The sequence below is a fragment of the Vulpes vulpes genome, chromosome 3, assembly GCF_048418805.1.
Source record: "Vulpes vulpes isolate BD-2025 chromosome 3, VulVul3, whole genome shotgun sequence".
NCBI classification, from domain to species: domain Eukaryota; kingdom Metazoa; phylum Chordata; class Mammalia; order Carnivora; family Canidae; genus Vulpes; species Vulpes vulpes.
In genome coordinates, this window is record NC_132782.1 from 41,922,263 (window position 1) to 41,937,817 (window position 15,555).

General features: G+C 41.9%; 1 protein-coding gene across 2 annotated transcripts in view; it reads left to right on the top strand.

Annotated features, from left to right (window-relative positions):
* The first annotated feature begins 9,813 nt into the window (after nt 1–9,813).
* Nucleotides 9,814–15,555, top strand: part of ZBBX (zinc finger B-box domain containing) — a 113,507-nt gene continuing 107,765 nt past the window's right edge. For both annotated transcript variants that reach the window (XM_072752309.1, XM_072752310.1), the window contains exon 1: nt 9,814–9,891. The gene's annotated coding sequence lies outside the window, so the exon portion shown is untranslated. The remainder of the gene's footprint in view (nt 9,892–15,555) is intronic.

The following is a 15,555-nucleotide window of genomic DNA, read 5'->3' on the forward strand; positions in this document are numbered from 1 at the left end:
TATATATATATATATATATATATATATAATGTGATATTACTCAGCCACAAAAAAGAATGAAATCTTGCCATTTGCAATGACATGGATGGAGCTAAGACTTTGCTAAGCAAAATAAGTTCGTGGAAGACAAGTATTATATGATTTCACTCATATTCAGAATTTAAGAAACAAAGCAAATGAATAAAGGGGGAAAAAGAAAAAAGGCAAACCAAGAAACAGACTTTAACTGTAGGGAACAAACTGATGGTTACCAGAGTAAGGTGTGTGGGATGATCGGTTAAATAGTTGATGGAGATTAAAGAGAGCACTTCTGATGAACACCAGGTGTAGTATGGAAATACTGAATCATTATACTGTACAACTGAAACTAATGATACATTGAATGTTAACTATCTGGAATTAAAATAAAAACTTAAAACAAAGAAAAAAGAAAAATGAAGCCCAACTATATGTTGTCTAAAAGAAACCGACTCTAAATGTAAAGACACATACAGATTAAAAGTAAATGGAGGGAGAAATACAAAACATGCTAACATTGCTCAAAGGAAAGCAGGAGTATTAAATTCAGACAGAGCTGACTTCAGAGCAAGGAAAGGAGTCAGGACGAAGAGGGGCATTACATAATGATAAAGGGGTCAGTTCTCCAAGAAGATGCAACTCTTAACATTTATGTGCCTAACAACGACCAGTTATTTGAGGCAAATACTGACAGAACTGCAAGCCAAAATACATGAATCCACCATTAGTTAGAGATTTCAAATCCCTCTATCAGAAACGGACAGATCCAGCAGGCAGAAAATCAATTAGGACATAACTGAACTTATCAACACCATCAATCAACTGGATATAAAGGACATCTATCGACCACTTTATCCAACAACAGCAGCAGAATACACATTCTTCTAAAATCGCATGGAATTTTCAGCAAGATAGACCACATTCTAGGCCATAAAACACCCTTGAACAAATTTGAAAGAATAGAAATCATACAATGTCTGTTTTCAGACCACAGTGGAACTAAAAATCAATAAAGTATGATAGCTAAAAAAAAATTCCCAAATACTTGGAGATTAAACAACAATCTTCCAAATTGCACATGGGTCAAAATAGAAATCTCAAAAAAAGTGAAAAAAATATTTTGAACTAAATGAAGAAGAAGACACAACTTACCAATGGTTGTGGGATGCAGCAGGGCTTTGGGGGAAAATTGATAACGTTGAATGTATATCTTAGAAAAAAAAAACCCAAAGATCTAAAATAAGTCTCTCATCTACGTTAGGAAACTATAAAAATAAGATCAAATTAAATCCAAAGTAAGCAGAAGAAAAGAAATAATAAGAATTAGAGCAGGAATCAATGAAATTGAAAGCAGGAAATCAATAGAGAAAATCAATGAAACCGATTGCTGGTTCTTCAAAATGATCAACAAAATCAATAATTCTCTACTCAGGCTACCTAAGGAAAAATGAGAGAGGACACAGATTACTAATATCTGAAATGAAAGAGGAGTGGATCACTGAAGATCTATTGGACATTAAAAGAATAATCAGTGAATACTCTGAACGACTCCAGGCATGCAAATTTGATAACCTAGGGGAAACCGAGTAATCTCTTGAAAATGAAAGTGGTGAAACAATAAATACACGAGAAGAAATGGATTTCTAAATAGGCTTGTATATGTTAAATACATTGTATCAATAATTAATAACCTTCAAAACCAGAAAGTACCTGGCCCAAATGGATTCACTGGTGAATTCCACAAAACACTGAAGAAAGAAATTATACCAGTTCTTTATGATCTCTTTCAGGAGATAGAGGCAGATTCACACTCTGAGGCCAGCATTGCCCTGATACCAAAACTAGACAAAAGCATAAGACAACTACAGACCACTATCTCATGAACCTAAATGCAAAAATTTTATCTTCAGTTCCATTAATCCTGGGGATCATCCTTTGTTTCTCAGCCTCTCCTCTAATCGATTCCAAGCCCAATGATGAGCTTTTCACCATAAATACTGGATCTTTACACTTTCTTTAATATTGCTTCCTAGATCAAGGCCTGGGCCACTAGTATCTCATAGACTGTAGCAGTAACTTCTTAATTAGTCTCCTTTTTGCCAGAGCGTGACTCCCACTTCTTTTCTCTTCCCTTCCCCACTTCTCCAAAGCCCTTTTCATGTTTCAGTAATGCTGGACATTTTTAGATCCCTTAAACTTACCATATTTTAACTCACTGTGGGGAAGTTTGCATATTCTTTTTTTTTTCCTCTGCCCAGAACATTCCCTAATTTCACCCACCCTCCCCAAAACCTGTCTAGAGCTCCTACTCAACCATCTGGGCCAAACCTAGATAGGACATCACTTATCTTGTGCTAAGAAGCCTTTCTTGAGCCTCAACTGTTGGGTTACTGTTCTTTGACCTCCTACAGTATCATGTTCTCACACAGTTTTAGCAGTTGTTATTCTGAATTCTTCTCTATCTCCCATCTAGACTATTTTCTTTCTGCAAAGACAGAATGTAGTTCTGTCTTGTTTATGTGTGTAGCCATTATCCATCAAAATACCTGTTGTGTAGCAGGTCCTCTATAAGTATTTGGTGATTGTCCACAGCTTCACAAAAGCTAACTACATTAGATGCACAGGGTTTTCTGAGTTAATGTGAAGATGGGTACATAGATCATGTTAACTCAACGTGTCCATAAAAATAGTAAATCTAGTCTTTTTTATAGTGGAGGGAGTAGTGACAGCTCCTATGGAATGTTTTGGAAGGAACTTTTGCAAAGGTAAGGTTGTTATAAAATGTTCCACAAAATCTGATGAAAAAATCTGCCCTTGGGGATCAGAACTGTAGGAGAATAAAGTTGATGAAAGAAAATTACCGTTAGACATCTCATGTCAAACAAACCTTGTAACTCTTGTTTTGTGCCTCCCAGCTTGAGTGCATAAGAGAAAAATGCAAATTTTCCAAATGAAGTACAGCTAACAGTGCATAAATCTCAAGAAGACAGTAGGATACACTTATTAAAACTTGGCAAGGATCAGAAATGAATGACTTTTTCTCCGAAATGCCAGCTTTTTTCTTTTTAAGATTAGCTTTTCCCTAAAGCTACATCAATTATAAATAATTGTCTGCTAGCAAAACTGGCACAGCTAAACTTAAAGCAAATAAACTAAGAAATTAAACTGATTAAAAAATAAACAAGAGATTTTTTTTAGCATTTTTTGAGAGAATGGTTTCAAAAGAATGCCAGATGACTTCCCTGTCTTTGCATATGTAGGAATATTAATTTAAAATTATGAGAGACATAGATTAATATTCTACTGCTGTTTAAAAGAATTCTCTGGGAATCTATACTTTGGACTTGCTTTTTAAAGAAAGTTTTATTACAGTTCTTCTGGCAGTCGTCTCTGTCACATTTCTTTGTTCTGAACAACTGAAACCGAGCCATGCTAGCTTAAGTTACAAAGGAGAATTTATCTTAAGGATACAGGGGTGTGTCTTAAAACCAAAGGGCAAGGATGTAGCTAGTCTTCAGGAAAAGGAAAGCCTCTTGATAATCCCCTTCCTTCTCTCTTTCTCTCTTTTTTTTTTCTCTTTTCTCTTTTCTTTCTTTTCTTCCTGTGGTCCAAATGACAAAATATTGTGACCCCAAGAGTCTCTCTCTCAGTCTCAATTCCACATTCTTCAAGAGAGAATCTGACTGGTTGTTTGGACTCCTGTCCCATAAACCATTATAAGAGTGGGTTGGGTTGTGAAAACATGCTGCCAAGGCTCACAGATTGCTTCCAGGTAAATGGAGGGGAATAAGTAGCGGATTGTTGGTGTCCACCAGAATTGTTTATCAAATTCCTGAATGGAACCAAGAAATATTAACCTCGTATCAAATTAAAGGGTATAGTAAAAAAAATGAAAGAAAATAATGTTATGTCCAAATCAAGGGTCTTTCTAAGGGCCTCATCACAAATTCTAGCTTCACTTCCTCTAGACCTGTTTACATGAATTGTATGTAAACTCTTCCTTCATCTTTGGTTATTTTCCACATGCTGAGACACCCTAACATATATGACCAGGCCCCATCGCATTCCCAATAATTAGACCTATATCTTGCTTTTTTGGTAATTACTTCTTATTGCTATCTCAGAAGTAAAAACTTCAAAACTGCACTACTTGATCCGGCACCTCCTTGGTCCGCACTCTACGAACTGTTCCTTCTCCCTTGACAAGTGCATGTCTTCAGGCTACAGGTGCTGTTGGAGTTTAAGAAATCCCCTTGAATCTATCTCACTTGACCTGTGACCTCTGCATTGATTTATTCCAGACTCACCGTTTCTGTCTTCGCCTAATATAACTGCATTTCAAAACTGTCCCTTTGTCTTTGTCTTCTCCTTTTGCTCCATCCTCACATTGGCACCAGTTACCTTTGAAAGATGCTGCTATAAGCATAATTGAGGTGGTCGTTTTTCTGTTTTAAGACCAATTTGGGGATTTCCATTGTCAATGGGGTAATGTCTGAGATGCTTTTAAATTTGACCAGAGCACTGCTTCTTATCTGCAGCTCTGTGACACATATACTGTGTTTCAATGATCCAGAAATTCTGGCCGTGCCACAAACCTGTCATGTGTTCGTAATTTGTGCATATGGTACTTGGTACATTACATATCAGTTATTTGTAAACTCGCACATCCCTCGATAGACAGGGGGTTCCTCAAGGGCAGAGGTGCAACCTTTGTTCCTCTGTATCCAGGTCAGGGCAGTGCATGGGATAGAACAGATGTTGAGTAGGTGCTGATGAAATGAAACTGTGCCCATCCAACAAGCCTATACATTTATTTTTCAACTGGGAAAGAACCACACACTGCAGGAAGCAGAAATTTATCATATGCCCTGATGATTTTCCTCTACTTGTGAAACATCAGTAATAATTGCCTTGTGTTATGGAAATTTATTTGCTGAAGAATTCTGTGTCATTGGTGACAGCCAGAAATTACAAGGCTGAGAAAAATTATAAGAGGACAATGTCACCCCCTAACCACAAGTTTCTTCTTTTTCCTTAAGTTTAGCCCTTCAGAAGCACTTAAATATATTTATATCATACTAATTTAGGTTTTTGTGCAGTCTTTTTGTAATTTTATGTTGCCTCTAAAGCTCAGCTATCCTTGACAATTTGAAAAATCCCATCCATATGTAATAGGATGTTATATTCAGTGTCTGCCAAGGCATGAAGGAAGTAGATGCTCCATTTCAGAGGAAGGTTACATTATAGGACTTGTAAAGTGGAGAAAGTAGAAAACTTGTTTTGCAGTCCTGAACTGACCACCAACTTCTGCCTAGAAAAGGATTTGAGGAGCCAAGAAGTAGAGTGAAGGTTGAGAGAGTGCTTTTGGAGAGCTGCTGGCATGCCGTGTCCCATCTCCCTTCAAAAGAGGAAGGCCTGGTGCTATCAAAATATAACTTCGGTAGGTTAGAACATCACGTTCCACAGTTTATTTAATTCATTATGAAAGGAACCACCAGGATGGTAAAGCTGGTTCAAAAAATCTTGAGAGGCTAACTCTATATCAAAAATTGACCAAAAATATTGGTGTAAGATTTTTAGGTTAGAGACCGAACTGGTTGATGTATTATTACAGGGCAGTAAATGCCCAACCTCTGGCATTATTTTATCTAAAAGACAGAGCTTCACTGCATATCTAGATGCAAATGATAACAAAGTCATAGATGAAAAAACCCTACCAATGAACATGTGACTTTACATAGCCTTATGCAGAGAAGAGTAAATGATAATCACACAGAGGTACATTTTCTTAGAAAATAAGGTAACCTCTGAGTGGGCTCCTAGACTGGACATTGAAAGGACATGCAATGATTCCTCTACCTTATTTCCAAGTTTTGGGCAATGTCTGTTAACAGTCTCTGACTGTCATTTGAAGCATGGTAAGACATATATCAGGGGGGGGGGGGTCCCTACAACTGGGGTTGTGGCAGACTGGTTTTGACTTTCCATGTGTGGAATCATAAGTGCAGCTGTTAAACTGGCCGGTCACTGGTGTAGGGACTGAAGAGAGGTGATTACGTTGGATGTCTTGCACACCCACAGAGTGGCAGTACAAAGTATGCAGGAGGCTTTCCTGTAGGGTCAGGTAGGGAGCACAAGAAAATGTAAGAGAAAATGGGTCACTTAATGGTCATCCAGGAGGATCACTGAGACCCCACAGAGAGGAGCAAGAATAATCACTGGATACCTAGGGGCCCAGTAAGCAAAGGTGTTAGGAGAATGCATCCCCTGCATCTAGAGCCATGTAGGTTGATGTCCTCAGTGGATGAGGGTGGGGTGGTCTCTCTGGAGAATGGCCTGCTCTAAACACCTGGCAGGCTCACTACCAGTCAAGTTAGGGCTTCTCTGCTTCAATCCTTATCCTTTCCTGTGATTTCGATGTAGGCAATTGATAAGACTGATGCACCAATGGATGATGAGGAATGTAAACACAAGCCTCCTTTAAGAGGTTCTTGACTTCAGGCCTCTCTCCATTCAGGAGGCCCAACCATTGAGAAGGGGAAACAATACTGAATCACACGCAGAGTCTGACAATTATATGGAACTGGACATTTTTATTATTCATTTAAGAGCTTTTATCACCTATAAGTGACCAGAAAGTCCCAAGGCCTGCCACAATTTTCATCCAGGCAGCAGGGCACCAAGTACAAAAGAAGGTTACTTAATGAGAGGAGCTTGTGCAACGCAAATGTGTGTGTGTGTGTGTGTGTGTGTGTGTGTGTGTGTGAGAGAGAGAGAGAGAGAGAGAGAATGTCTTTTTAAGCATGACCTTGTAACTATCCTTTGAATTCAGTAAGTCTGTGCTCTCAGTTTCTTCAGTGTGGGTAAAGTGTATCTCCACATTGAATACCCCTAGTTCAGAAAACGTGCGTTCAAATGTTGTCTTCATACTGGCACGATGAAACACGAATCTGCAAAAACCCCCAGGAATACTGTGCTCCCGATACAGATGTGGTAAACTATTTGCAGAATTGCTGGTGTCACTTAAATGCACTCTGCTTCAGCAGAGAGGAAATCCTATCTCTAGAGGTGTCATTGTTTTTACATGTTTCATTTCATTTTGTCACTAATCATGGTTCTGAAAGACAAGCTCTTCCTATTTTTCATTTTACCATGTAACTTGGCATGGGCTCATTTTTTTGGCTCTGCTTTGTTTTGCAGAACCGTGCATGAGCTGTTTCTCTAAATATAAGCAAGGTAATATCCTTTTAACGCTTTTGAAAAGTGCCAGAATATTTTAAACATTACTTTTATGAGTTTGATTTTACTTTGCACTATTAAATGCGTTTCAAGAATGCCTTTTTAAAGTAAAAAAGTGTTGTACAGAAGTAATCCATAGGATTTATGCAAAATGCTGCTATTGATTGGGCCTGAACTGAAGTTTGTTTGCTCTTCCCTCTGGAATGTTCCTGGCCCTGACTGCCCCATGTCTTTTTCTCTCCCTGCATTCTGGGACTTTCTTGGCCATCTAACCTAAATTTAAACTCTTAATTATTATTATTATTATTATTTTTTATTCCTCTGCATTGTTTTCAAAGCACCCAACATATATTTATATGTTTGTTTATTGTCTTTCTGCCTCTATTAAAATATGTTTGTTAACAGAAGGGCTAAGTTTTCTTCACTGCAGTATTTTCAAGATATAGAAGAGGGGACTTTCAACAAATATTTGTTGAATAAATGAATTAATGGATACACACTAAAAATTCTTTCCTGGTAATTTGAAGAGCATGTCTGGAAAACAGTCCTGCATAAGAAAATTCTAGTAGTATTGAATATCCATTTGACACTTGTCATTATACTAGATTTAAAGGAAGGATTTGAGGGAGGGATTTGGTGAATTTATATCATGAGCAGTTAGATATCGATCACTGTACAGGAGCACCACTGTTTGTTTTTTTCTTTTTAACCATTTATTAAGCACCAACTATGGGCCTGGCTTAGTGCTAAAGACTTAATATACATTGTTTCATTTACCCTTCCATGCTAGACCATGTATGGATTATTATTATTATCTCATTTAACCAATTAAACTGGGTTTTATATCTCACTGAAGGTCATACAATAGATAATTTTTGGCAGGACCAGGACTCCGACTCAGGTCTGCCTTCATTTCAAAGCCCAGAATCATAACCATAAGACTGTCATTGTCTTTTCTTATCTATGCTAGTTAAGTTTTGTACAATTAATGCTGCCAGGAGAAAACACTAAATGCGTTCTTAAATGAGTATTGACAGAGTACATTAAGGTGGAAAGCAATGGTGCAAAGGTTAGTATCTTAACCATAAGAGTCGAGATTATTAGTCTAGTAACAAGATAGATAACAATGTGGATAAGCATAGACATTTTTATTTTTTATTTATTTTTATTTTTTAAAGATTTTATTTATTCATTCATGAGAGACACAGAGAGAGAGAGGCAGAGACACAGGTAGAGGGAGAAACAGGTTCCACGCAGGGAGCCCGACATGGGACTCGATCCCGGGTCTCCAGGATCAGGCCCTGGGCTGAAGGCAGCACTAAACTGCTGAGCCACCCAGGCTGCCCAGCATAGACATTTTTATTTTTATTTATTAATTTTTTTAAAGTTTTTTTTTTTTTTTTTATTTATGATAGTCACAGAGAGAGAAAGAGAGAGGCAGAGACATAGGCAGAGGGAGAAGCAGGCTCCATGCACCGGGAGCCCGATGTGGAATTCAATCCCGGGTTTCCAGGATTGCGCCCTGGGCCAAAGGCAGGCGCCAAACCACTGCACCACCCAAGGATCCCAGCATAGACATTTTTAGACCAAGTGACTGAAGAACCAACCACACATTCTACTTGAAGCATATAAAAACAGAGATCAAAATAAATAAATAAATAAATAAATAAATAAATAAATAAATAAATAAATAAGAAAGGGCACTTGATGGGATAAGCACTGGGTGCACTGGGTGTTATATTACATGTTGGCAAATTGAATATAAATAAAAAAACAAAATAGAAAGGGAAAAGTCAGACTTAAAATAGCATCTAAAGCCTCCCAAACCAGGGTACGCTACCAATACTTTCTTTTCTATGGATTACAACAGAGATTTTCGTAAAAAACTATGTTTAAATAAATCTAGAAGAATTTTTTCAATTAACTGAAAAAATTAAAAACAATAAAATAAACTGAAAAAACAAAACAAAACAAAAACAAAACAACCCACCACCCACCCCAAACTACAGATGTTTAGGAAGTGAAAAATAAGTGACCGCAGGTGACTGGGGCAGAAAAGTTCGAGAAGCGTGGGCTGATTGCTTCTCTGTCTGCTATGCGACCCATACACCCGTGGGTCATATATTCGGTATAAAGAAGCGACGGTTCCTGAGACCTGGGTTCCAGGGTTGACTTTGGCTCTTGTGACCTTTGATGAGCGACTGGACGGAGCACACACAGGGGAGTCCTTAGCTATTGGGTTAATTCTTCTTGGGTTTGCCATCCGCTAGCTTTGTAAATTGGGGTCCCAATTTCAACTTTCTGTGCCTTAATTTTCTTGGATATAAATTGAGCCGTTGTGAGGATGAATTAAATATTACAGATAAAACTTGGACTAGCGCTTGCAACGCGGTGGAGCGCCTCCCGCGGCGGACCTGCCCACCTGCGGAGCTCCCCGGGTCCCTCCTGCCCCTCCGGCCCCGCCCCTCTTCGCCCTCCGGCGGGGCTCCCTTGTGCCCTCTGCTGGTCAACAGCGGCCCGGCCAAGCGTCCTGGTTGCCATGGGTACGGGGCTGACGCGGTAACCAGGGAGACCGAGGCGGAAGTTCGGGGAAGCTGGGGCCGGCGGCCCTGAGGAGGGCGGCGGGGGCTCCAGGTGGGTCGGCGGGGGAGGGGGGGGGCGGGGGCTCCAGGTGGGACGGCGGGGGGCGGGGGCTCCAGGTGGGACTGCGGGCGGCGGGGGCTGCAGGTGGGTCGGCGGGGGGCGGGGGCTCCAGGTGGGTCGGCGGGGGGCGGGGGCTGCAGGTGGGTCGGCGGGGGGCGGGGGCTCCAGGTGGGACTGCGGGCGGCGGGGGCTGCAGGTGGGTCGGCGGGGGGCGGGGGCTCCAGGTGGGTCGGCGGGGGCTGCAGGTGGGACGGCGGGCGGCGGGGGCTCCAGGTGGGTCGGCGGGGGGCGGGGGCTCCAGGTGGGTCGGCGGGGGGGGGCGGGGGCTCCAGGTGGGACTGCGGGCGGCGGGGGCTGCAGGTGGGTCGGCGGGGGGCGGGGGCTCCAGGTGGGTCGGCGGGGGCTGCAGGTGGGACGGCGGGCGGCGGGGGCTCCAGGTGGGTCGGCGGGGGACGGGGGCTGCAGGTGGGTCGGCGGGGGGGGGGGGCGGGAGCTCCAGGTGGGACTGCGGGCGGCGGGGGCTCCAGGTGGGTCGGCGGGGGGGGGGGCGGGGGCTCCAGGTGGGACTGCGGGCGGCGGGGGCTCCAGGTGGGTCGGCGGGGGCTGCAGGTGGGTCGGCGGGGGCTCCAGGTGGGACGGCGGGAGCTGCAGGTGGGACGGCGGGCGGCGGGGGCTGCAGGTGGGTCGGCGGGGGCTCCAGGTGGGTCGGCGGGGGCTGCAGGTGGGACGGCGGGCGGCGGGGGCTGCAGGTGGGTCGGCGGGGGCTCCAGGTGGGTCGGCGGGGGCTGCAGGTGGGTCGGCGGGGGCTGCAGGTGGGACGGCGGGCGGCGGGGGCTCCAGGTGGGTCGGCGGGGGCTGCAGGTGGGTCGGCGGGGGCTCCAGGTGGGTCGGCGGGGGCTGCAGGTGGGACGGCGGGCGGCGGGGGCTCCAGGTGAGTCGGCGGGGGGGCGGGGCTGCAGGTGGGGCTGCGGGGGGTGGGCTTCTGAGCTGGCGGGGCCGGGATCCGAGGGACGGCGGGGGGCGGGGGTGTGAGCTGGGATTCGGGGGGCTGGGGCGCTGCCCGGGTGGGTGTCCAGCCCCACCGACTGCCAGCCCCCCTGCCTCAGGAGTGGAAGCTCCTTTTTTTCCTATAAACAGAGAACTTTTGAGCCCCTGGTGCCAGTGGAGTCGGGAACTGTGAACCCTGGACACGACACCAGGGGATTCCATCGTACCCGCTCTAAAACTTGACTTTTTCTTTCTTTTTTTTAAAGATATTTTTTAAGGTTTTATTTATTCATGAGAGACACAGGGAGAGAGAGAGAGGCAGAGACCCAGACAGAGGGAGAAGCAGGCTCCCTGCGGGGATCCCGAGGCGGGACTCGATCCCCAGGTCCCGGGGTCACACCTTGCTTTTGTGACCTTGTATTACATTACATGGGAGCACTTTGACACCCAAAAGGTTTTCACCGATGTTTAAATATATTGTTGTAAAATTTAGAAGATAATCTGATGCTATACAATTCTGTCTCTAAATTTCCTTTTTTATGACAGGTTGAGAGTATGAAAGGGGGAAGAATATGAATGATACGAATTAATCATTTTAACTTTGTAGAACAATATTTAGATTTCAAGTCCTAAGAGGAACTAATGGGACTGGGAATAAAATTGTAATTTCTGGCTTTGTCACCAATCTTGGACGGATGCCTTAATTTTTCCCATTCCCAAGATATTCATAAGTGACCACTTAGGGTAATAGTGGACTTTATGAGAATGAGTGGCATAGGTCGTGAAAGGGTTCAACCATGAAAGGGTTGGATTTCTGAAAGGTGTGACTGATAAATTTAATGCTTTTATTGCTATTGGCGATCATATGAAGTTTTCAGTTGATACAGAATTAATAATCGTATATTGATTTACTGTTGTGCCTTTAAACATTTTTTTAAGCTATAGAGGAGTTTATTTATAGTCAATCTGACTCAGAGGTATGATCATTATGTAAAACAGATGAAATCAGAATCTGTGGTTTAAGAAAAGCCTTGATGGCTCCCTCATTCCACTCTCAGGGTAGTTTCTAAGGCTGCCCCTTCCCTGAACCCTGAGCTCTCTGGAGGCCCATAAGGAGCCCGCTGATTTACAGGCCACAAATTAGAGTCCTTTTGTTTGATATCCTGCAAATTAGGTGGAGATGGGAGAGCAGCGGGGTGGGGGGGTGGGGTGGGGTGTGGTGGGGTGGAATTCTCATCATTTAATACAGCGATAAACTGAGGCTCAGAGACCACTTTGACACAAAGGTCCTCTGAAGTTTAACCTAGTATCCATTAATATTACTTATCATTTTTAGTTGGCAAATATTTTAAAAAGATTCCTTGCCCCTTGATATCCACAAGCAAACTTTCCTAATTTTTCTCAAGGGAACCTGCATATAAAAGGTAAAATCTGGATGACATGGGTACTATTTAGTACCCTGAGGCAATATTAATCAGACATATAGGTTGGCTGAAAGGTGAAGTGCAGCTGAGAAGTCAATACCTGATTTACTTTCATGGCCTATGCCAGGAGAAAATGGCATATATTTAGTCAGTAGGCCACTCAGGCATCAGATCGTGCTAGGGATCATGGATTTTTCCTTACATATTTAAAAAGATTTTAATCTTTGCTTTTGGGCCTCAAAATATGTGTTAAAGTAAAGAAAAATTCTTATTTACTGGTGTTTAAGTTTTCAGGTCTAAGATGATCTGGGTCATTAGAATAATCAACTCATCTTAGATAAGTTTTTAGTTATAGGGACGCCTGGGTGGCTCAGTGGTTGAGCGTCTGCCTTTGGCTCAGGTCGTGGTCCCGGGGTTCTGGGAAGGACCTGCAAGGAGCCTGCTTCTCCCTCTGCCTGTGTCTCTGCCCCTCTCTGTCTTTCATGAATAAATAAATAAAATCTTTAAAAGTTTTTGGCTATACAGATTGTCCCATCTCAAAAACAGTGGTTTCCCAAACCTCCCATTCTGCCGGTGGCATCATGGCAAATTCTAGGAGACTAGGGCAACTCTTTATGAATGCTCTGAGTTTCCAGGGTTCTAAATCATCATGATTTCCTGGTTTCCATTCTGTGGTAGCCAGCCTTGATGCTTGGGTTGCATTCCCAGAATGAGATCTCATGTGGAAGGAGAATCCAACCATCATGGACACCTTTGGGTCATATCACGCGTATAGGTATGGGGAAGAATAGGTTGGGGATGGAAAAATGATGCGGCCTAATGAATTAGGTAACTAGACAATTTTCCAAATAGCTATTAAACTTCTGGTGTTTAATAATCAGAAAAAAAATTGTGTCACCAAAGGACAGGTGGAATGACGAAGTTTGCATAATAGGGAGTTCATCTGTAGTTCCCTGATTCCGTTAAGTGACTAAAGTTTGGGGCTTTGCTGATCTTCCAGCTGACATTGTTATGTCCTTGCTGTGCCGAGAAAGGTGACCGACTCTCTGTTGGTTTTACGAGAGGAAACAGACAGAACAGCATGACTCACAATTATAATCTTCCTTTTCTCTTCATACAGGAAAATTGGCTTATGTGTGTGACTTGATAAAACATTTAGCTGAGAAGAAGCCTTACTAATTGCATTCAGTGAGGTGAAATACCCCCGAATAAGACCATTGATTGGTTAAATCACATTATCAGCAGAGCTATAAATCTGGATCATCTCATCCTAATGAAATTTACAGACTTTTTTTTTTTTTATAAGAATTCATTTCAGTTGTCGTGTATTCAGTTTTATGCACAAGTGGACCCTTGAACAATGTGGGGGGGCATAGACATCATGATCCCCCACACAGTTAAAAATTAAAGATCACATAACTTTTGGCTTAATGTTTTTGGTAATGATAACAGTGTGGAACTTTTCATGAAAAACTTAGCCACAGTAGACAAGGGTCCAGCAATTGGATTTCCAGATTATAATCAAAAAGAGATACAGACTCTTTTTGAGTAGGATTATTCCCAGAGTCTGTCTTTCTTTCTTTCTTTTCTTTTTCTTTTCTTTTCTTTTCTTTTCTTTTCTTTTCTTCTTTTCTTTTCTTTTCTTTTCTTTTCTTTTCTTTTCTTTTCTTTTCTTTTCTTTTCTTTCTCTTTTCTTTTCTTTTCTTTTCTTTTTTTCTTTTCTTTTCTTTTCTTTTCTTTTCTTTTCTTTTCTTTTCTTTTCTTTCTTTTCTTTTCTTTTCTTTTCTTTTCTTTTCTTTTCTTTTCTTTTCTTTTCTTTTCTTTTTCTTTTCTTTCATTTTAAGTGAGACAAAGGTTTTGCCTACAAAGGAGGGGTAGAGAAGATGCACCCTCCCCTCCCCAGAGCAAACCGAATCTTAGTTTCCCAGTGGTATCTTTAGTTTTCTTTGACACTGATTTTAGCTTTGAAAGCTAAGACTTGGTGCTTGAGAAGTGAGTCTAAGTTCTATGTCCCTCCTAAGTATTTCCTTCTGTTGGAATGGTCCACAGTATTGTCTCACTGTATGGCTTTCCCTTTCATTTTGAGTTCTTTGAGGGAAGACACCATGTCCTATTTACCTTTGTGACTAAAGTACCCTTAAAGAGGTCACAAAGAAGTGGCTAAATATTTGTTTATCGAAGGCACAAATATACTTAGTCCTATGATGCACCCACTACACTGCTTGCAATATAGAATTATTTTGTATAATTCCATTTTGGGATTATCTTCAGAGAATAAGTGCCTTCAGAATTTTCTCCAAGGTAGTCAAACTCTACTCTTTCAGACTAAATTAGTATTTTTTTTTTTTTTTGTGGGGAGAATAACTTGAAACGGGATTTGAATGAACAAAGGAGTCGCTCTTGCTGAACAATATCCTTTTTAGTTTTAAATGAGGCACAGCAAAGTAGATCTGTGTGTTTGTTGGGTATGTATGGTGGACTTTGCAGACAATTTCAAAAGAGGCATTTTAAAAGTGTTTTGAGCAGTGGTTGCATCATTGGAATTATGAGATAGTGTCCCAGAGGAACAAAACTGAAGAATTCCTCATTTGACTATATAGACTTTGATGTTACAAAAGCCTTCCATTTGGTTACTCCTGTTCTGATGCCTTCTCTCCTGAAGTTTTTGAGCAAAGCTTCTAGATTTATTTTCTGTTCTTCCATCTTAAACTTTCAGTGACTCTCATTAGCTACAGAGTAAATTCCAAATGCCTGAACTTTGCATTTAAAGCCACTCGTTATTGGGTCTCAGCCTACGTTTCCAAATGTATGCCTACTTTTCCCCTCCACGCAACCTGCACATCAACCAAATAGAACCAGTCATTAGTCCCCATTTGAAAGCTGTTTTTCTCATAGTGTCGACTGTTTATCATATCTTCTTGTGTGTATGTGTGTGTGTGTATGTGTGTGTGGAGTGGGAAGGGGCAGAGGGAGAAACAGAGAATCTTAAACAGGTTTCATGCCCAGCTCTGAGGCTGTAGTGAGGCTTGATCTCACAACCCTGAGATCATGACCTGAGCTGAAATCAAGAGTTAGATGCTTAACCAACTGTACTCTCCAGGTGCCCCCATATCTTCTTATACAGCCTCCTTTCTCCTCAGATCCCCACATTAAATGCTAGCCAGCTCAAGTTCTTTCTCTCAATTCTTATATTATTACATCTATAAATTTTATGGCCTTTATAATTTGTACCCTATTTTATGGC